The following is a 21,400-nucleotide window of genomic DNA, read 5'->3' as shown; positions in this document are numbered from 1 at the left end:
GACAAAGAACAAGTCAATAAGCTTGAGGATGTGTTAATAGGAACTTCCCAAACTGAAAAGCAAAGAGAATAAAGAATGTAAAACAAAATAAGACAAAAGAGAATATCTAAGAACTGTGTACAATTACAAAAGTACAACACATATGTGTAATGGGAACACCAGAAGGAGAAGAAAGAAAATAACAGAAGAAATATTTGAAGGAATACTGGGTACAGATTTTCCAAAATAAATGACAGTCACTAAACCACAGGTCTAGGAAGCTCAGAGAACACCATGCAGGATAAATACCAAAAAGATCTGCACATAGGCATATCCTATTCAAACTGCAGAAAATCAAAGGAAACGTTCTAAAAAAGAAAAAAAAAGCCCATGGAGAAGATCACCTTACTTATACAGGAACAAGAATAAGAATTACCTTGGACTTCTCTTGAGAAACCATGCAACCAAAAAAAAAAAAAAAAAAAAGAGTGAACTGAAATATTTAACGTGTGGAAGAACAACAAAACAAAGCAAACAAACAAACAAAAAAACCCCAAAAACTACCAGCCTAAAATTCTGTATACAGCAAAATTGTCTTTCCAACGTGAAAGAGATAGAAAGACTATTAGGCAAACAAAAATTGAGGGAATTGTTGCTGGTAGACCTGCCTTGCACAGGCAAATGTGAAAAAAAGTTTTCAGAGAGAAGGGAAGTGGTGTAGTTCAGATATTTGGGTCTACATAAAGAAAGAAAGAGTGTTAGGGAAGGAATGAATTAAGGTAAAATGAACTCTTTTCTTTTTTAATTAATTGTTCTAACAAAAACTGTTCAAAATAATAACAGAAATAATGTGTTCAGTGAATACAGCTTATTGATAATTGAAATTAATGACTGCAATGTTATATAAGAGACAGGAGGGGTGGATTGGGAATATTCTGTCATGAGGTACTTGTACTACACATGAAGCTATAGTGTTTTTTGAAAGCGGACTTGGATTAGTTGTAAAAGCATATTGCACACTCTAGGGAAACCACTAAGAAAAATAATTTGAAACCATAATGGCTCTGCTAAAAGACAAGAGAAAATGGGATCATATAAAACACTCAGTTAAAACCACAGAAGACAGAAAAAGAGTAGAAGACCGAAAAAAAGGAGGAAGGAAGGAAGGACGGAAGGACGGAAGGAAGGAAGGAAGGAAAAGAAAAGAAAAACAAGGGCAGCAAGTAGAAAAGGGTTAAAAACATGGCAAATATTATTGTACCTATAACAGTGATCACTTTAACTGTGAATGGTCTAAATACACCTATTAAAAGACAGAGACTCTCAGTGTTGATTAAAACCAAACAGAACCTAACAAAAACAAACAAACAAAAAAACCAGACCCAACGATGTGTTGTCTACAAGAAACCCATTTTAAATATAAAGACACAGACAGATTAAAAGTAGTGGGTATGGAAAAAAATAAAAGATACCATGCTGAACACTAATAAAAAAGCTGGAGCAGCTATATTAATTTCAGACAAAGTAGACTTTAGAGCATGTAAATTATCAGGGATAAAGAGATGCATTGTATAAAGGAACAAAAAGCAAATTTCCCTGACAGATAACACACTGCTTGATCTCTTGGTAGATATGGCATCGTTTGCATGGAGGATCTGATTCACAAGATCTATATTACTGTAAAGTGTTTCAAAGAAGCAAAAGACTTCCAGTGGCCCTTCAAATTATCTTCTCCATGAGGTGGAATGAAGAAAAGATCACCCATTTTGTGGAAGGTGCAGATGCTGGCAATAGGGAAGACCAGATCAACAGCTTATTAGAAGGATAAACTAAGGTATCTACCATCATTATTCCTGCAATCTGGCCAGTTAATACACAACGACTGCTTTCAGACTGAAAAAGAAATCTTATATAACTATAATTATATAATGGCTCTCCAAGAAGACATGACAATCCTTAATGTGTAATGCACCTAACAGTAGAACGTCAAAAGACATGAGGCAAACACTGATAGAAACTGCAAGGAGAAATAGATGAAACCGCTGTTATATAGTTAGAGACTTCAGCTCCCTTCTATCACAAATGGACAGATCCAGCAGGCACAAAATCAGTAAGGACATAGTTTAACTGAACAACACCATCAATCAGTTGGATCTAATTGACATCTACACAGTACCTCATCCAACAACAGCACAATACACAACCGTCTCAAGCTCACGTCGAACATTTGCCAAGGTAGACTCCATTGTGGGCCATAAAACACGCCTTAACAAATTTAAAAGAATATAAATCGTACAATAAATATATGCTCTCAGACCAAGTGGAATTAAACTAGAAATCAGTAACAGAAAGATAGCTGGAAAATCTCAGTAGATTAAACAACATACTTCTAAAAACATAATTTGTCTCTGGTTAACGGGAGATTCTCGGGAAGGGCCATCATGCTCTATGTTGCAGTCCTCTGAATGAAAACAAGAATGAATGGTTAAATCCTTAAAACCATACAACACTTAGGCCTTAGTACCTTGTATAGAAATAACCTTTCAGCCTTGAGCAAGACCTCAGCTCCCTATTCCAGAATGTGTGACCTGAGCTCATCCTGTGGCAGGAAAGACTCTGATCCACTTGAAAGCATTCAAGGCATCTTCTATCAGTTTAAGGTGTAGAGAAAGGTGGGCCACAAGTGGTATTCCTTGTGGTCTCTGAAATCTATAACAATATAAAATTTTGAAGGCATAATGTTTAACATCTCCAGAATATGGATTTGAGTCCCTGGTTCATCGGTGACTAGTTGTGTGACCCTGAGCAAGTCACTCCAACTCTCTGAGCCTCAGCGTTGTCACTGATAAAACGGGTATAATATCAGTACCTTTTTCATTGTGTTGCTATGACAATTAAATGAGCTGATGCATCTAAGCATTTGGCACAGTGCCTGGAACATAACAAGTGCCCCATAAGTGGTACCTAATTCTAGGACCTACATTCCGTATTCCCCGAACCTCCTATGTGCCCAGCCCTATGCTAGGTATTGTCATGGAGAAGGGAGCCAAAAGGAAGAAGCATTCGAAGCCCTGTTCTCAGAGGGCTCAACATCTCTGTGGAAAATGAAAATATTCTACGTATGACAGTCAGCAAACCATCTGGGACAGGGAAAAGCTGGGTACAAGGGGCATGGGTCAAAGTAAGCAATCAAGGAAGGGCTGCTCAGAGAAGGAGCAGTGAAGATACGGATAAGTAAAGGGGAAGTGGGAAGGTCTGTTATCCAAGGGGCTCAACAAGAGCAAAGTTGTGGAGAAAAAAAAAAATGGAATCTGGGTTATCTGGGGGCTGGTGAGAAGACCCGCCTGGAAGAAATGGAAGATGAGGTAAAAGAACAGATTACATAGGGCAGAACTAAAGCATGCCAAAGTCACTGAAAGGAAGTTATAAAGACCTAGAATCATAAAGCTCTTAAGCTTTAAGGTCCTGGAATCACTGAATCCTGGGTCATGCGGTCCAGGAACCATGGAACACACAGGATTCTAGCACCCTGAATGCATAGAGCTTGAACCTTCTAGACCACCACTGTCTAATAGAACTATCTTGATGATGGAAATGTTCTAAAGTTCTGAGGTGTCCCATACAGTAGCCACTGCTCTGCAATAACTCTCGTGTGGTTATTGGACACTTGAAATGTGGCTACTGAAAATAAAGAAACAGGATTTAACATTTTTTTCCTTTTAATTTTAACTAACTTACGTTTAAGTAGCTACATGTGGCTAGCAGTTACCATTGGACAGTGTAGGTCTAGACTTAGATCCATAGGGCCTATAGCATTTTGCCCTGAGAATTCTAGACTTCCGGAGTGCCAGAGTCCGAGAGCCTTAAAACCATACAGCACTTAGGCCTTGGTACCTTGTATAGACATAACCTTTCAGTCTTGAGCAAGACCTCCAGCCTTGGTCCATCTCCTTCACTTTCATCCATATCCCACAGACTGAAAAGGCCACGAATGTGATCCTGGGTGACCTGCGGGTCAACGACCACTCCAACATCATCACCTTTTCTGACTCGGTTAGTGTCTAGAAAGCTGGAGGCTCCATCCAGGCTACCATCCAGAATATCCACAGCACCAAGGACTACCTGGGTCACATGGAAGCTGATGGTTGTAAGTGTTAGACCTACCCACTCAAATGGATGGGCTGTGGTAATGTGGGGAATTCCTTTTTATTTATTATTTATTATTTATTTATGTTTTCTGTTTTAGGTAGGCTCCACACTCAACGTGGGGCTCAAACTCCTGACCCTAAGATTAAGAATCATGTGCTCTACCGCCTGAGCCAGCCAGGTGTCCCAGATGTGGGGAACTCTTGAAATGCTCCCTTCATTCCCCCATCCACCTCACCTCTCACAATACCTGAAATATCACTATTATATTTTATCCAAATATGTCCCTTCATCCTTCTGGGTCCCTTTTCCTAGCAGAAAGGACATAGCACTATGTATTTTAGGGCACATTCTTCTTTGGCCCTGAGTTTCTTTAAAGCATATACTCAGAAGAATTTGCCAAAACTTTTTAAAATCAATAATCTACATATTTATTTCCAAGCATTTGGTCAAGCTGCCGTCCTGATTCTGGCTTTTGATCAGTCGTCTCTCGGAAAAGTACTGAAGTCTCCCCCACCCACCACCTCCTGTCAACTCAGCCCTTTCTTACCCTGTAGCATGGAGGTGGGGTTGCTATCATTGGGGAGCTGCCTGTCTGACTAGAGAATTAAGATATCCCCCCAAGAAACAGGCAAATCATAGTCTGAGACAGGGAATGATAAAAGCCAAGGACATGTGGGCCCCACTGTCAGATCTCAGGGAACCTGTGTGGGAGTGGGGGAGTTGGGAAGGATAAGTAGCAGAAACAGTCTGAGCAAAGATAAGGAGAAATGACTGAGCCTGAGAGGTTGGTGAGGTGCCCAGAGTGTCTGCAATGGGGATAGAAATAACGAGAAAAGATGGTCTCACAGTCAGCTTCCCAATTAGGGACCAACGTTCAACCAGCTCTGCTAAACCATAGCAATGCTAAACCACAGCAATCAGGAGACTGGACGGGGCCCCAGTGTGGGGAGGATTCCTCTCATCATCTTCCTGACAGATGGGGAGCCCACAGCCAGTGTGATGACCCCCAGGGTGATCCTCTCCAACATCTGTCAGGTGCTGGGCAACAGGGTGTCCCTTTTCAGTTTGGCCTCTGGGGATGAGGCTGACTTCCCATTGCTGTGTCACCTGCCCCTGGAGAACTAGGGAGCAGCCCGGTGCATGTATGAGGGCACTGATGCATCCCTACAGCTGGAGGACCTCTATGAGGAGGGCCTCTCCATGCCTCTGCTGGCAGACGTGCATCTGGACTGCCTGGGTGGCTTGGTTGGGGCCTCCCCTTGGGCCTTTCCCCCCAGTTATTCTGGGGGCTCAGAACTGGTGGTGGCAGGACAAGTGCAGGCAGGCAGGCAGGCAAGCAGGAACTGGGCATCCACCTGGCAGCCCGTGGCCCCAAGGGTCAGCTTCTTGTGGCCTGCCACAGTGAGGTGGCCACCAACAGCAGCCAGAAGAACTTTGGTGTCCCAGGGGAGCCAGCCTACTATGTAGCCCACTTCACTGGCTGCCTCTGGGCCTACATCACCATTGGAGAGTTGCTGAGGGGTGCTTCCCAGCCCGTGACACCACCACTCTCCACCTGCTGGCTGCCAAAGTCCTCAACCTGTCCCTTGAATACAACTTTGTCACACCTCTGACTTCACTGGTCATGGTGCAGCCCAAGGAGGCAAGTGGGAAGGCCAGGATACAGACTTCCACTGCAGCTGGACCAGGCACCATTATGCCCTCACCCACCAGCAGGCATGGCCTAGAGACAGGCACAGCCCAGTCAGCCTTGGTACCCAAGGTGTCTCCCAAATCAAGGCTTGTGAAACCAAGGTCCTATTTATCCTCAACGACTCCTGCCTCTACAGAAATTATGCCCAGTTCCAAGGAGTTGGAGCCGCTGGGTCAGAGCACTAAGTACCCTATCCACCCCAGCACACCCAAAGCCCCCAAATCCAGCACGACAGGATTCTGGACCTTTGGTTCAGCCAACTCTCAGAATAAAAACTGCTGCCTTTGGGCCCTCAAACTCTGGTGCCCTGTTGCTTACGAAGCCCAGCGCACCATCACACCAGAATCCTGGTACCCTATTACCCATGAATTCCAAGACACAAGTCCCACCTCTGAATCCTGGCACCCTATCCCAGCCCAAAGTTGGCATTATGAAACATGTTATTCCACTGCCCTCCGAACCTGGTGCTCCATCACAACCCAAACTGGGTGTTCTATCACACTCTCAACCTGGGGTACTCACATCACAGTCACCCAAAAGCTTGCCACAGCCCAAGCCTGGAGTCTCCACACTTCAGATCCTCAAATACCTACCACACACTAGACCAAATGTTCCTGCTCACACGACCCCAGACAATCTGTCACACCCTAACCCCAGGATCCTCTTACCTTAGACCCCTAAGATAATCCCATCACCTCTTAAATCTAGTACCCTACCTCCCCAAAATTACCCAAGCTTATCATTTTCCAAACCTAAGACCCCAATCCCCAATAAACCCAGAACCCCATTACCCCCCAGACCTGCCAGACCTATGCCCCCACCTCCTCAGGATCTAAGCACATTCACAAGCACAACCTCAAGTCCTGCAAGTCCCAGCAGTACCATGACCACCTCTGTCCTTGGAGAAGCCCTCCCTATTACCTTTGACTCCGCCTTGCCCTCTCAGCTGCCCCGAGAAAGCTCTGGCATCAGCATGACCTGCTGCTGGGGCCCCAAAGCACCAGGCAAATTCTGGGACTCTCTGTGTCAGAAGTCCCAACAGTGAGCCTACCGAGCAGCTCCAGGCCTGTGCCAGAAGGCAGCCCCCCAAACCTGCCAGTCTCGCTGCCTTCTGGCACCCTCCCTGAGGCAGTCAGCCTACTCCATCTCCCTGAGGAGCTAGAGCTGCTGTCTGAGTCAATGGTGGAGTCCATGATCATGGAGTCCTTGAATCCACCGGCTTTCTATACCTTCCTCACTCCTGATGAAGATGGTGAGTGCCATGGGCAAGAGGTCAAGCCATGCGGGGGAGGTATGAATGGAGAGCTCCAGGGATTGGGAGCGTACAAGGCTTCTGCAGAATCTAGTGATGACAGTTGCCTGATTGCTTGCTTTGAAACTTTGAATCAGCTACTTAACCTCTCTGGGCCTCAGTACATAAGCACAGAATTAGGGGAGGGAGGTTAAGACTGGGAAGGCTAAACAGAAACAATCTGGTCAAGCTGAGGTTTTGACATTTGCTTTGTCGGACAAGAGAATTGCTCATGCTTCCCAAGCAGGGTAGGGATACGGGGTTCTAAATGGAAGCACCACTGGGTAAGACAGGTCTGATTAGTTCTTTTGTGCTCTGTAAACCGCCCTGCTAACAGAGAGGGGTACACAAATTGGAAAAGATAATAATTATTATCTTTAAATTGCCCAAAGACTGTGAAGTAATAACAGTTAACATTTTTTTAGTCCTTCCTATGTGCAGGTAGTCGTCTACATTTTGCACTTTCAGTCCCTCATTTAATACGCACACACACACACACAACCTGTTGACATCTGCATTTTACTCATGGGGGGAAACTGAAGTACAGAGAACTGAAGTAACTTATTCCATGTCACACAACTAGGAAGAGATTTGGACCTACATTAATTTGGTCGTAGACTGAATGTGCTCCACCACTCCTTTGTTCTGTCTTCCTAAGAAGAGTGACATTTCCTGGGAGACCTTATAGGACGGGATTAGAACCAGTTGGTGGTGGCAGTAAGTCACAGGGATACAAATCTGGGCATGAGATCCTTGACATGCCCCTCCACCACCCGCCAATATCCCATCCATCTTCAATTCTTGGCAATATTACCTCTGACATATTTGCCAAATGCACCCACTTCTCACCACCCCAACTGTCACTATCTTAGGGCAGATTACCATCGTGTCTACCCTAGAAAACCGGTCCAGTCTCCTCACTGGTCTCCCTGCTTCCTCTCTCAGGAGATTTTTTTTTTTTTTTTTTTTGCCATTCTTCCCCAGCAGCAAAAGGATCGTTTAAAAAACAAAGATTACTTCATGTCCCTTTCTTACTTAGCCCCCCTAAAGGGTTTCCCATCACACCAGGAATGAAGTCCAAAGTTTTCTTTATAGCCTACAAGGCCCTGCGTGATCTGCCCTCTATCTCATACCCTTCTGACCTCACTTTCTCCCACTCACTCTCTGAACTCTAGCCCCCCTGGCCTCCTCTCTATTCACTAATGGGCCCTGCCTCAACCCCATCTCCACTCAGGGATCTCTCTCAAGCTATTCCCTCTGTTTGATAATCGCTCTGCCCTGCCCTGCCCCCTGTGTACCATCTTCATCTCTTGCATTGCCACTCAAATTCCAGATCACACCTTAGATCTCAGCTCAGATGTCCTTCCCACCCTCTCCCCAACCGCCCCAGACTTAATCAAATACCTGTAATTCCCTCAGTCACTTTATTATTTTTTTCTGGGGCTCCTGGCTGGTTCAGTCAGTAGAGCATGTGACCCTTGATCTCGGGGTTGTGAGTTCGAGCCCCATGTTGGGATGTAGAGATTACTTAAAAATAATACTGGGTGTTGTATGTAAGTGATGAATCACTGAATTCTATTCCTGAAACCAATATTGCACTGCATGTTAACTAACTAGAATTTAAATAAAAGTTCGAAAAGAAAAAAAATAAAATTTTGTTTGAACTACTAAAAAAAATAAAACCTTAAAAAGAGAGAAAGTGAGCAAGTGAGAGAGAGAGAGAGAGAGAGAGACAGACAGACAGACAGACAGAGATATTCACAAAGACCCAGACACAGAAGCGGAGGAGACAAGAAACACAGTGATACATAGAGACACAAGGACACAGAGGTAACCAGGGAGACATAGGTCAACACCATAGTCCAAGACACCAAGGACTAAGAAGTACAAGCACAGAGACATGCTGACATGATGACTTACAGACACGGGATAGGGGATGAGAGGAGAAAACAGAGACACAGGACCACAGATCTACAAAAGCATAGAAACAGAGATGCTGCACACACCAAGACTTGGTAGCAAAGATCCAAGGACATGGGCACACGCAGAGGAGCACACTAAGAGTGGAACTGGAGCACAAACTTATATACTCAGAGATCCAGGGGCAAAAACGTGGGGAAGCAGACACCCAAACTGTGACAAACACCAGCTAAGACACAGGGGTTAGGCTAGGTAACAGAGAGACACTGTGACATAGGGACACAGGAATTTAGAAAGGGAGGGAGAGAAAGAGAGAGACACAGAGAGAGAGAGATCCTAGAATAACTAGACATGGGGATGTGAACCCACAAATACAGCCATATGGATACAAGCTAGAAATGGGAACAGATACACAGGAACATGTCTGGGAGGATCAAGATAGGAACAAAGAAACCTAGACACATAGAAACAGAGACACACAGAACATAAACAAATGGGCAGAGACACAGTGACAAGGAAATCTATCTAGAGAGGCGGGGAGGCAAAGGCACAGAATAAAAATAAACCTGGGGGTACCCAGAAATAGAAACACACAAATAGGCCACAAATGAAGAGCTGGGGACAGTGAATCAGACACAGGGACACAGAGAGTGGCTCAAAAATAAAAAGACATGAGTAGGAGAATACAAAGATGGCAGCAGTGTAGGGGAATGCTATGCTCACCTCGTCACACAACCAGAACTAGATAATTATCAAATCATCCTAAATACCCCAGAAATAGACCAGAAGACTGACAGAACAAACTCTGTAACTAAAGGGAGAAAAGAGGCCACATCGAAAAAGGTAAGGAAGTGGGGAGACATGGCTTAGGGGAGAAAAGAATCCTGGGTGCTGCAGAGGGGAGGGAGCTGTGGTCACAGAGAAGGGTAAGAATGAGGAGCACACAGGGGAATGCCCAAGGAGAATGCATCCCCAAAGCCATTGGCTTGAAAAACAAGAGTGGCTGAATTTCACGAGTTCTTGCAACCAAGGGGGCTTAAAGGCTGGAGTTTTAGAGGTCAGTGGGCTTGGCTGGAATAGACTTGGAGGGCACTGCGCTGCTCCCGGAGAGAAGGCAGGCAAAGGACCTGAAGGCAGACAGTGTGGAAACAGCAATCTGAAATCACCTGGGACACACAGTGGGAGAGTTTATTTGTTCTTCTCGTAGTGTGTCCCTGAGAGCCAGTATTTGTGGAGATGCTGCTCTGGGGACAAAGAAGCTGACTGGCACTATTTCCCTCCCCTGACCCACAGCATAAACAGGGAGCCACCTGGAGCAAGCAACACAGCGCCCACACTGGCTGCCTAACCTGCTTACACCAAGCCCCACACCCCTGTGCTCCGATGGGACTGCCCTTCTCAGTCAAGCTTGCTCCAGTCCCAGCGCAGAGGGCCCCTTCCCAGAAGACCAGGAGAAAACCATGCCCACACCACATCTCCCAACCAGAGAGTTCTGCAGGGCTTCAGTTCCAGTGGAGGCACTTTCAGGTCTCATCTAACAAGCAGACTAGAGCACACCTACTTAAAACTCACCACTTTCTGGCAAAGGACCAAACACTGCCCACTGCAGGCAGAGAGCCTCTGCAGACAACTACCCTGAAGGATAGAGCAACCAAAACACTCCTGCAGAGTGCACACGACACACACCAGAGACACTCCCTGAAGTGCCAAGCCCTGGACACTACATGACCTCTTCTTCATAAAGCCATTGCTCTCAGGAGCAGGAAACATAACTGGCTATTCTCACACACAGACGAAGGCAGAGACCTAGACAAAATGTCACATGGAGGGATTCATCCCAAATGAAAGAATAAGATAAGGTCATGGCCAGAGATCTAAGCAAAACAGATATGAGTAACATGAGTGATGGAGAATTTAAACCAACAATCATAAGAATACTCCCTGGGCGTGAGAAAGAGTAGAAGATTTCAGGGAGGCCCTTACCACAGAGATAAAAGAGTTAAAAGCCAACCTGACAGAAATGAAAAAGGCAATAACTGAGATTCAAACCCGGCTGGATGGAATAACCACAAGGATGGAAGGAGCAGAGGCATGAATGAGTGATATAGAAGATAGAAGCTGAACAAAAGAGAGAAAGCCAAACTATGGATCATGAGGAAAGGCTTTGGGAACTCAGTGACTACATCCAACATAATAACATTCGTATCATAGGATATGAGTCCCAGAGTCCCAGAAGAGGAGTGAGAGAAAAGGGGACAGGGGGTTTATTTGAGAAAATAATAGCTAAAAACTTCCCTAATCTGGGGGCGAAAACAGCCATCCAGAACCAGGAGGCACAGAAAACTCCCATCAAAATCAACAAAAACAGGCCAACACTAAGACATATTGTAATTATATTTGAAAAATAGAGTGATAAATTAAAAATCTTAAAAGCAGCAAGACAAAAGAAGTCCTTAACCTATGAAGGAAGATACATAAGGCTAGGTGAGATTTCTCAACAGAAACTTGGCAAGCCAGAAGAGAGTGGCATAATATATTCAAAGTGCTGAATGGAAAAATCTGCAGCCAAGAATACTCTACAGCAAGGCTATCACTCAGAATAGAAGGAAAGATACAGAGTTGTCCGGACAAACAAAAACTAAAGGAGTTCATGACCACTAAAACAGCCCTGGAAGAAATATTAAAAGGACTCTTTGCAAAGGAGAGATGAACAGGGATAATGACAAGAAAGGATCAGAGAAAATCTCCAGAAAAGACAAAAACAAGTAATAAATTGGCAATAAGTACATACCCAGCAATAATTATTCTGAGCGTAAATGGACAAAACGCTCCAGTTAAAAGACATAGGGTGTCAGAATGGATAAACAACAACAACAACAACAACTGAGTCTCATCTATATACTTCCTACAGGAGACTCATTTCAGACCTAAAGACAGCTGCAGATTGAAAGTGAGGGGATGGAGAAACTTTTTTTTCACACAAAAGGATGTCAAATGAAAGCCAGCATACTGATTCTTGTATCAGACAAACTAGACTTTAAACCAGACTGCAGCAAGAGAAGAATGACGCGATTCATAATAAAGGGGACGATACAGCAAGAAGATCGGACAATTGTAAATATCTGTGCACCCAACATGGGAGCCCCAATAAAACAATTAATAACAAACATGAAGGACCTCATTGACAATAATACAATAATAGTAAGGGACTTTAACACCCCACTTACAGCAACGGACAGACCATCTAAGCAGAGAATCAATAAGGAAACAATAGCTTTGAATGACACACTGGACCAGAGGGACTTTAGAGATATATTCAGAACATTCCATCCTAAAACAGCAGAAGACACATTCTTTTCATGTGCACATGGAACATTCTCCAAAGTAGATCACATATTAGGTCACAAATCATGCCTCATCAAATACAAAAAGATTGAGATCATACCATGCACCTTTTCTGACCACAAAACTATGAAACTACAAGTCAACCACAAGGAAAAAAAAAATTGGAGAGATCACAAGTACATGGAGGTTAAGCAACGTGCTACTAACGAGTGAAAGGGTCAACCAGGAAATCAAAGAAATATGAAAATACATGGAAACAAATGAAAATGAAAACAAAATGGTGCAAATCCTTTGGGATGCAGCAAAAGTTGTAAGAGGGAAGTATATAGCAATACAGGCCTACATTAAGAGGCAAGAAAAATCTGAAATAAACAACCTAACCTTACACTTAAAGGAGCTAGAAAAATAACAACAAACAAAGCCTACAATCAGCCGAAGGAAGGAAATCATAAAGAGTAGAGCAGAAATAAATGACATAGAACCTAAAAACAACAAACAAACAAACAAACAAAAAACAATAGAACAGGTCAATGAAACCAGGAGCTGGTTCTTTGAAAAAATTAATAAAATTGGTAAACCCCTATCTAAACATAAAAAAGAAAGGATGAAAGGACCCCAATAAATAAAATCACAAATGAGAGAGGAGAAATGACAACCAACACCACAGAAATATGGACAATTATAAAAAAAAATATGCCAACAACCTGGGAAAAAAATGGATAAATTCCTAGAAACATATAATCTACAAAAACTGAAACAGGAAGAAACAGAAAACTTGAACAGACTGATTACCAGCAAATAAATTGAATCAATAATAAAAAGTCTCCCAACAAACAAGAGTCCAGGACCACACGGCTTCACAGGGGAATTCTACCAAAGATTTAAAGAAGACTTAATACCTATTCTTCTCAAACAATTCCAAAAAACGGAAAAGGAAGGAAAACTTCCTCATTCATTGTATGAAGTCAGCACTACCCTGATACCAAAACCAGACAAAGATTCCAGCAAAAAAGAGAACTACAGGGCAATATCCCTGATGAACACGGATGCAAAAATTCTCAAGAAAATACTGGCAAACCTAACCCAACAATACATTAAAAGAATCTTTCACCACGATCAAGTGGGACTTATTCCTGGGCTGCGAGCATGCTTCAATACTTGCAAATCAATCAATGCCATACACCACATTAATAAAAGAAAGGATAAGAACCATATGATCCTCTCAACAGATGCAGAGAAAGCATTTGACAAAGTAGTACATCCATTCATTATAAAAACCCTCAACCAACTAGGGTAGAGGGAACATAACCTAATAAAGGCCAAATACAAAAAACCCACAGCCACTGTGATCCTCAATGGGCAAAACCTGAGAGCTCCTCCTCTATAATCAGGAACAAGACAGGGATGTCCACTCTCACCACTGTTATTTGACATAGTATTGGAAGTCCTAGCCACAGCAATCAGACAACGAAAAGAAATAAAAAGCAACCAAACCAGCATGGAGGAAATACAACTTTCACTATTTGCAGATGACATGATACAATATGGAAAACCTGAGATGACATGATACAATATAGAAAACCTGAAAGACTCCATCAAAAAATTGCTAGAACGGATGCACAAATTCAGTAAAGTTGCAGGATGCAAAATCAACATACAGAACTTTGTTGCACTTCTATACGCCAGTATTGAAGGAGCACAAAGAGAAATCAAGGTATCAATCCCATTTACACTTGCAGGAAAAACCGTAAGATACCTAGCAATAAACCTAACTGAAGAGGCAAAAGACCTGTTCCCTGTAAACTCTAAGACATTGATGGGAGAGCTACGATGGCAGCATAGTAGGAGGACCCTAGACTTACCTCATCCTTTGAACACAGCTAGATAACTGTCAAATCATTCTGAATACCCAAGAAATCAACCTGAGGACTAATAGAACAGACTGCACCACTAGAGGGAGAGAAGAGGCCACATTGAGGGAGGTAGGAAATACAGAGATGTGGTTTGTGGGAGAAAGGGATCATGGGAGCTGCGGAGGGGAGGGTGCCCTGGCTGCAGAGAAGGGCAAGAGAGACTGGAGTGCACAGGGATACACACAAAGAGAACACTTCTCCAAAGCCATTGGCTGGGAAAACGAGAGGGGTTGATTTTCGTGAGTTTTTGCAACCAGCGGGACACAAAGACTGGAGTTCTAGAGGTCCCTGAGCTTGGCTGGGGTAGAGGCCTGAAGACACTGTCCTACTCCTGGAGACGAGGCAGGCAAGCAACCCCGGGACAGACTGTGCGATCTGAGGATCATCTAAGGTGCATGGGAGGGACTCTTTGTACTTTTTTGGAGCACATCTGCAAGAGATGGCATGGCCTCTCTGGGGACAAAGAACTGGTAGGCGCCACTTCCCTCCCCTGCCCTTCAGCATAGGTGCAGAGACACTTACTGAGGGCAGCAAACCCAGACACTGGCTGTTTAGCCTGCTTTGCTCCAAATCCCATGCCCCTGTGCTCTGGCGTGACTTCCCTTCTGGGTCACACCTGCATCAGTCCCAGCACTGCGACACCCTTCCCCAGAGGACCAGCACAGGTCCCCGCCATACCAGGTCCCTGAAGTTCGAAATTTTAAAAATCAGCAGGTGTGGCTCGGATAGAGCCCAAGGTGTGCTGCACTGCTCCAGGTAGGCAAGCAACCCAGAGACAGAAAGTGTGAAAACAGCGATCTGAAAAATTCTGGGATGCATGAGGGGAGATCATTTGCTCCTCTGAAAGTGCTTCCCTGAGAGCAGCAAAAACGGGCTCCCAGACTCCTGTCTCCGGGGACAAAGGAGCTGGCTGGCGCCACTTCTGTCTCACCCGTCAGCATAAACTAACTTCAGTAAACAACACAGTGCCAACACAGGCTGCCTTACCTGCTTCTACCAAGTCCTGCCTCCCTCTGCTCTGCTGGTACTACTGCTGTTCTTGGGCAAGTGTGCTTAAGGACCAGTTCGGTGGGCCACTTCCCCCAGAAGACCAGCAGAAACCCCTACACGCAGGATGTCTACTGACCACAGAGTTCCGCAAAGGTTCAGTTCTAGGGGAAATAGTATCAGGTCCCTTTTAACAAGCAGACCAGAGCACACTTAGTTAAAACTCACCACATTCTGGCCAAGGTCCAAACGCTCCCCTCTGTAGGCAAGGAGAACCTCTGCAGACCACTGGCCTGAGGGATAGAGCAGCCAAAACACAGCATCAGAGGGCACACAGCACACACCAGAGACACTTCCTGAAGCACCAGGCCCTGGACATTATATGAACCCTTCTTTGTAAAACCATTACTTGCAAGAGCAGGAAACATAGTGGGCTTTTCTAACACGCAGAAGAAGACAGAAACTGAGACAAAATGCCAAGATGGAGGAATTCACCCCAAAAGAAAGAACAAGAAAAGGTCATGGCCAGGGATCTAATCGAAACAGATATAAGTAATATACCTGATCCAAAACTTAAAGCAACAATCATAAGGGTACTAGCTGGGCTTGAGAAAAGCTTGGAAGACATCAGGGAGACCCTTACTGCAGACATAAAAGGGCTAAACACCAATCAGACCAAAATGAAAAAGGCAATAACTGAGATTCAAAACTGACTGGATGTAATGACCACAAGGATGGAAGAAACAGAGGAATGAATAAGTCATATAGAAGATAGAATTATGGAAAATAATAAAGCTGAACAAAAGAGAGAAAGACAAATTTTGGATCACAACAGTAGACTGAGGGAACTCAGTGACTCCATCAAATGTAGTAACATTCATATCATAGAAGTCCCAGAAGAAGAAGAGAAAGAAAAGCAGGCAGAAGTTTTATTTGAGGAAATAATAGCTGAAAACTTCCCTAATCTGGGGAAGGAAACAGACATTCAGTTCTGGGAGGCACAGAGAACTCCCAACAAAGTCCACAAAAGCAGGCCAATACCAAGACAATATTGTAGTGAAGTTTGCAAAATACAGTGATAAAGAAAAAAAATCCAAAAAACAGCAAGACAAAAGAAATCCCTAACCTACAAGGGAAGACCCATACAGCTAGCAGTAGGTGTCTCCGCAGAAACTTGACAGGCCGGGAGGGAGTGGTATGATATATTCAACATGATGAATGGGAAAAATCTGCAGCCGAGAATTCTCTATCTAGCAAGGCTATCGTTCAGAATAGAAGGAGGAATAAAGAGTTTCCCAGACAAACAAAAACTAAAGGAGATTGTGACCATTAAAGCAGCCCTGCAAGAAATATTAAAGGGGACTCTTTGAGTGGGAAGGGCAGACCAAAAGTGACAAAGACAAGAAAGGAACAGAGAAAATGTCCAGAAACAATGACAAAACAAGCAACAAAAAGGCACCAAATACATATGTATGAATAATTAGTCTGAATGTAAATGGACAAAACGCTCCAATCGAAAGACATAGAGTGTCAGAATGGATAGAAACCCAAGACCCATCTATGTGCTGCCTACCAGAGACTCATTGTAGACCTAAATCACACCTTCAGATTGAAAGTGAGGGGATGAAGAAATATTTATCATGCAAATGGAAATCCAAAGAAAGCCGGAGTAGCAATACTTATATCAGACAAACTAGATTTTAAACCAAAGACTGTAACAAGAGATGAAGAAGTGTGCTACATCATAGCAAAGGAGACTATCCATCAAGAAGATCTAACAATTATAAATATTTATGCCCCCAACTTGGGAGCACCCAAATATATAAAACAATTAATAACAAACATAAAGGAACTCATTGATAATAATACAATAATAGTAGGGGACTTTAACACCCCTACCCTTACAGCAATGGACAGATCATCTAAGCAGAGATCAACAAGGAAAGAATGGCTTTGAATGACACCCTGGACCAGATGGACTTAGCAGATATATTCAGGACATTTCATCCCACAACAGCAGAATACACATTCTTTTGGAGTGCACATGGAACGTTCTCCAGAATCGCTCACATATTGGGTCACGAATCAGGCCTCAACAAGTACAAAATGATCAAGATCCTACCATGCATCTTTTCTGACCACAACAGTATGAAACTTGAAGTCAACCAGAAGAAAACATTCGGAAAGACCACAAATAGGTGGAGGTTAAACAGCATGCTCCTAACCAGTGAATGGGCTAACCAGGAAATTAAAGAAGAAATTTTTAGAATGCATGGAAACAAATGAAAATCAAAACAGGACAGTTCAAAACCTTTGGGATGCAGCACAGGCGGTCATAAGAGGGAAGTATATAGCAATACAGGCCTACCTCAAGAAGCAAGAAAAATCTCAAATAAACAACCTAACCTTACACCTAAAGGAGCTGGAGAAAGAACAACAAATGAAGCCTAAAACCAGCAGAAGAAGGGAGATAATAAAGATTAGAGCAGAAATAAATGATGTAGAAACTAAAGAAACAGTAGAAGAGATCAATGCAACCAGGAGATGGTTCTTTGAAAAAATTAGTAAAATTGGTAAACCCCTACCTAGACTCATAAAAAAGAAAGGAGAAAGGACCCCAATAAATAAAATCACAAATGAGAGAGGAGAAATGAAAACCAACACCACAGAATTATAAGCAAGTATAAGAGGATACTGTGAAAAACAATATGACAACAAACTGGACAACCTGGAAGAAATGGATAAATTCCTAGAAATATATAAACTACCAAACTTGAAACTGGAAGAAATAGAAAACTCGAACAGGCCAATAACCAGCAAAGAAATTGAATCAGTAATAAAAAAATCTCCCAACAAACAAATGTCCAGGGCCAGAGAGCTTCATAAGAGAATTCTACTAAACGTGAAAAGAAGAGTTAATACCTATTCTTCTTCAACTATTCCAAAAAATAAAAATGGAAGAAAAACCTCCAAATACATTCTATGAGGTCAACATTACTCCAATTCCAAAACCAAAGACTCCAGCAAAAGAGAGAGAGAGAGAGAGAGAGAGAGAGAGAACTACAAGCCAATAACCCTGATGAACATGGATGTAAACAGTTCTCAAGAAAATACTAGCAAATTCACAGACCTCTACCTCTGAAACAAATAATACATTATATGTTAAAAAAAAAAAAAGAAGATACTAGGAAGGGGAAAATGAAGGGGGAGAAATCGGAGGGGGAGACGCAACATGAGAGACTATGGACTCTGAGAAACAAACTGAGGGTTCTAGAGGGGAGGGGGTGGGGGATGGGTTAGCCTGGTGATGGGTATTAAAGAGGGCACGTACTGAATGGAGCACTGGGTGTTACACGCAAACAATGAATCATGGAACACTACATCAAAAACTAATGATGTAATGTATGGTGATTAACATAAGTAAATAAATAAATAAATAAATAAATAAATAAATAAATAAGAAAAAGAAAATACTGGCAAATTCAATCCCACGGTACATTAAAAGATTCATTCACTGGGATCAAGTGGGATTTATTCCTGGGCTGCAAGCCGGCTCAATATTTGCAAATCAATCAACGTGATACACCACATTAAAAAAGGAAAGGATAAGAACCATATGGTCCTGAGAGGGCGGAGCAAGATGGCAGAGGAATAGGAGACCTGGATTTCGTCTGGTCTCGGGAATTCAGCTGGATAGGGATCAAACCATTCTGAACACCTACGAACTCAACAGGAGATCGAAGAAAAGACTAGCAACAACTCTGAACAGAAAAGCGACCACTTTCTGGAAGGTAGGATGTGCAGAGAAGTGAATCCGAGGCGATATTCGGGAGGATAGATGGCGGGGGAGGGGGTCTCCGTCGGCCGCTTCTGGCAAGTGATAGAGCAGCGGAGCACAAAATCGGAACTTTTAGAAGTCAGCTCCGCTGAGGGACGTCGCTCCAGTGGCTAAGCGGGGGGTGGAACCCTCACGGGACAGTGCGGTCTCAGGACCCTCAGGGTCACAGAAAGACCGGGGGTGCCTGAGCGCGGCAGAGCTCTCAGGTATCAGAGCGGGGAAGCTGGCTGCAGAGACGGAGCCAGGCGCGGACTGTCAGCTTGGGGTTGCCATAAACTGTGATCGGCGACACAGTCAGGCCACTGCTCCTCCAACGGGGACCCAACAAGCAGCAGATCCGGGGAGACTCCCTTTCCTCCCCTGGGAGGAGCGGCGTGGGAGCACCCTGTAGGGATCTGCTGGGTTTGGAGACTCCACACCGAGTCGGGTGCCAGAGATAGAAATGCTCGGTCACAGGCCAGGTGAGCACGGAGTGTGGCCGGAGACTGGGGAGACGGGAGTGATTGACTGCTTTTCTCTGGGGGCGCACTGAGGAGTGGGGCCCCGAGTTCTCGGCTCCTCCGGGGCAGAGATTGGGAGGCTGCCATTTTCACTTTCATCCTCCAAAGCTGTACCGAAAGCATGCAGGGAACAAAAGCTCCCGAGAGCAAACCCAAGCAAATTACCTAGCCCGGACCAGGCAAGGGTGGGGTAATTCTGCCTCTGGCAAAGACATTTGGGAACCACGACAACAGGCCCCTCCCCCAGAAGATCAGCAAGAACAGCCAGCCAAGACCAAGTTTACCGATCAATGAGAACGGCAGAACTCCAGTGCTAGGGGAATACAGCACATAGAATTCATGGCTTTTTTACCATGATTCTTTAGTCTTTCAAAGTTAATTTTTTTAAATTTCTTTTTTGAATTTTTCTTTTTCCCTTTTTCAACCATCTTATCAATCCCTTTTTGAAAAAACATTTTTAGAGTCATATTCTATCCCTTCATCATAGTTCCCTTGTTTTTGGCATATATATGTATATATATATATACACACACATATATATACATATATATATATAAGTTGTTCTCCCTTTAAAATTTTGAGATACAGTTTCTTCTAACAGATCAAAATATACACTAAATCTCTAGTGTATGGCTTTGTTCTAGTCTCCTGCCTGATCACATTCTCTCCCCCTTTTTTTTTCTTTTTTTAAAAATCCTCTTCTTTCTTTTTTCAAACAACTTCTTATCAATTCCTTTTATAAAATTTTTTATAATTTTCCATCTTTACAGTCATATTCCACCCCTTCATCGTATCAACCCTTATTTTTGTACATATATAAGTTTTTCTTTCTTTAAAATTTTGGGAGGCACTTTCTTCTGACAGACCAAAATACACCCAAAATCTAGTGTGTGGCACTGATCTATGCACCAGCCTGATCATATTTGATCATATTGGGTTTTTTTGTTTTGTTTTGTTTTGTTTTGTTTGTTTTTATCTTTTTCCTTTTTTTTTCTTTTTTCTTTCTTTCCCTTTCTTTTCCCCTGGTTTCAGGTCTTTTCTGATTTGTTTAGAGTATATTTTCTGGGGATGTTGTTACCCTGTTAGCATTTTGATCTCTTTTATCTATTCTCCTCTGGACAAAATGCCAATATGGAAAAAAATCACCTCAAGAAAAAGAACAAGAGGTAGTACCGACTGCCAGGGACCTACTCAATACAGACATTAGTACAATGTCGGACCTAGAGTTCAGAATCATGATTTTAAAGATACTAGCTGGGCTTGAAAAAAGCATGGAAGTTATTAGAGAAACCCTTTCTGGAGAAATAAAAGAACTAAAATCTAACCAAGTTGAAATCAAAAAGGCTATTAATGAGGTGCAATAAAAAATGGGGACACTAACTGCTAGGATAAATGAGGCAGAAGAGAGAATCCGTGATATAGAAGACCAAATGATGGAAAATAAAGAAGCTGAGAAAAAGAGAGATAAACAACTACTGGATCACGAGGGCAGAATTCGAGAGATAAGCGATACCATAAGACAAAACAACATTAGAATAGTTGGGATCCCAGAAGAAGAAGAAAGAGAGAGAGGGGCAGAAGGTATATTGGAGCAAATTAGAGCAGAAAACTTCCCTAATGTGGGGAAGGAAACAGGCATCAAAATCCAAGAGGCACAGAGAACCCCTCTCAAAATCAATAAAAATAGGTCAACACCCCGACATCTAATAGTAAAACTTACAAGTCTCAGAGACAAAGAGAAAATCCTGAAAGCAGCTCGGGAGAAGAGATATGTAACCTACAATG

General features: G+C 43.2%; 2 pseudogenes; one reads left to right on the top strand and one right to left on the bottom strand.

Annotated features, from left to right (window-relative positions):
- The window catches only part of LOC148163093 (inter-alpha-trypsin inhibitor heavy chain H6-like), a 7,918-nt pseudogene extending 7,479 nt beyond the window's left edge, over positions 1-439 (bottom strand).
- Positions 440-3,332: 2,893 nt separating this feature from the next.
- On the top strand, positions 3,333-7,267 carry LOC148163092 (inter-alpha-trypsin inhibitor heavy chain H6-like; annotated as a pseudogene).
- Positions 7,268-21,400: the final 14,133 nt, after the last annotated feature.

Source organism: Eumetopias jubatus, unplaced genomic scaffold (assembly GCF_037043125.1).
Source record: "Eumetopias jubatus isolate StellerSeaLion01/CBP00866 unplaced genomic scaffold, mEumJub1_p1.0 scaffold_11, whole genome shotgun sequence".
Classification (NCBI taxonomy): domain Eukaryota; kingdom Metazoa; phylum Chordata; class Mammalia; order Carnivora; family Otariidae; genus Eumetopias; species Eumetopias jubatus.
The sequence above is the reverse complement of the archived record's forward strand: the minus strand, read 5'-3'. Positions and strand labels throughout refer to the sequence as shown.